The sequence below is a fragment of the Schistocerca americana genome, unplaced genomic scaffold, assembly GCF_021461395.2.
Source record: "Schistocerca americana isolate TAMUIC-IGC-003095 unplaced genomic scaffold, iqSchAmer2.1 HiC_scaffold_229, whole genome shotgun sequence".
Classification (NCBI taxonomy): Eukaryota; Metazoa; Arthropoda; class Insecta; order Orthoptera; family Acrididae; genus Schistocerca; species Schistocerca americana.
The window spans coordinates 80,001-82,500 of NW_025725938.1; positions in this window are offsets into that span (position 1 = coordinate 80,001).

The following is a 2,500-nucleotide window of genomic DNA, read 5'->3' on the forward strand; positions in this document are numbered from 1 at the left end:
GCGTGCAGGGTGCGCCGGCGCGCAGCTGCGCCGCCTGCCGCCTCCGTCGGCCGGCGCGCCTGCCACTGGCCGCCCCCACCAGCCGGCTGTAGCGCGTGCGCCCACGCACCGCGCGGCCAGCACGCCGGGAGGCCCCCCCTCACCGGCCGGGGACGGTCCCACCCAGCCACCGCCGCGTATCGCTTCACACCCAGATGCCATTCACGTTCGTGGGCATGGTGGGTATCGCTGGAACAACCGGTTGGTAGCTCAACCGATCGTCGCCATCACTGATTCACCTCTAGCGAGAACAACCGCACCACAACGGTTTACCAGTTGTTCATTTGCATAACGTCACCAGCAAACGTAGGCGTCCATCGCCATTTGCAAATTCAACGATTGTTGCATGCCTGTGTCAGGTGTCACGACACACTATGTCTGCCCACATACACGCAACAACATGTGCACGCTTCGCGAACACGTGGAAGGTGGCCCCCGTACGTATGCGATGTCCATTGCGCGAACGACTGTCAACCGGCCTCTGTCGCATGTCGCAGATGTGGAACGCAGTGCACCATGCTATCACGGTGTGTGAGAAGAGACGACTACGTCTGACAACACGCGCCACTACATCAACAGACGGCTCATGCTGATCGCCATCCAGGGCATACCACACTGCAATCCAGCTCTTATAGGGAGACGACACGTAGCTGAGTGCACAACATTTGGACCGCATGGTTCGCCGTTGTTGGCGCAGTCGTTGTACGGTCACATGTACCACGATGTATCATTCAGTACATGAGGACCAATGTGCAGTACAGTGTGTGATTTGGACGTACAACATCAGCGGACAGTTGACACAGGCCGTACCACAGCGTAGGCTAAGTGCTTCGCACATGCGAATGCCAATGAACAACTGCAAATGCCAATGAACAACTGCAAAGGGCATTGAGCATGTACGTCCTGCTGCCATCCACATTACAGTGTATAGCTGCAAGGTGTTTAACATGAAGCGATACACTGGGGACCGGGCAGTGCGAGTAGCAAACTATATTGCGGGGGTTGCAGTTAGGCAACACTACACTAATTTAACGCGTCGTATGACAATTACAGAGCAGGTTAAGGCCCAACGTGTGTTGGGTTAAGGCCCAACGTGTGTTGGGTTAAGGCCCAACGTGTGTTGGGTTAAGGCCCAACGTGTGTTGGGTTAAGGCCCAACGTGTGTTGGGTTAAGGCCCAACGTGTGTTGGGTTAAGGCCCAACGTGTGTTGGGTTAAGGCCCAACGTGTGTTGGGTTAAGGCCCAACGTGTGTTGGGTTAAGGCCCAACGTGTGTTGGGTTAAGGCCCAACGTGTGTTGGGTTAAGGCCCAACGTGTGTTGGGTTACGTTAAGGGGCAATGTGGGTTACGTTAAGGGGCAATGTGGGTTACGTTAAGGGGCAATGTGGGTTACGTTACGGCGCAATATAGGTTACGTTACGGCGCAATATAGGTTACGTTAAGGCGCAATATCGGTTACGTTAAGGCGCAATACAGGTTACGTTAAGGCGCAATACAGGTTACGTTAAGGCGCAATACAGGTTACGTTAAGGCGCAATACAGGTTACGTTAAGGCGCAATGCAGGTTACGTTAAGGCGCAATACAGGTTACGTTAAGGCGCAATACAGGTTACGTTAAGGCGCAATACAGGTTACGTTAAGGCGCAATACAGGTTACGTTAAGGCGCAATACAGGTTACGTTAAGGCGCAATACAGGTTACGTTAAGGCGCAATACAGGTTACGTTAAGGCGCAATACAGGTTACGTTAAGGCGCAATACAGGTTACGTTAAGGCGCAATACAGGTTACGTTAAGGCGCAATACAGGTTACGTTAAGGCGCAATACAGGTTACGTTAAGGCGCAATACAGGTTACGTTAAGGCGCAATACAGGTTACGTTAAGGCGCAATACAGGTTACGTTAAGGCGCAATACAGGTTACGTTAAGGCGCAATACAGGTTACGTTAAGGCGCAATACAGGTTACGTTAAGGCGCAATACAGGTTACGTTAAGGCGCAATACAGGTTACGTTAAGGCGCAATACAGGTTACGTTAAGGCGCAATACAGGTTAGGTTAAGGCGCAATACAGGTTAGGTTAAGGCGCAATACAGGTTAGGTTAAGGTACGACATAGGTTAGGTTAAGGTACGACATAGGTTAGGTTAAGGTACGACATAGGTTAGGTTAAGGTACGACATAGGTTAGGTTAAGGTACGACATAGGTTAGGTTAAGGTACGACATAGGTTAGGTTAAGGTACGACATAGGTTAGGTTAAGGTACGACATAGGTTAGGTTAAGGTACGACATAGGTTAGGTTAAGGTACGACATAGGTTAGGTTAAGGTACGACATAGGTTAGGTTAAGGTACGACATAGGTTAGGTTAAGGTACGACATAGGTTAGGTTAAGGTACGACATAGGTTAGGTTAAGGTACGACATAGGTTAGGTTAAGGTACGACATAGGTTAGGTTAAGGTACGA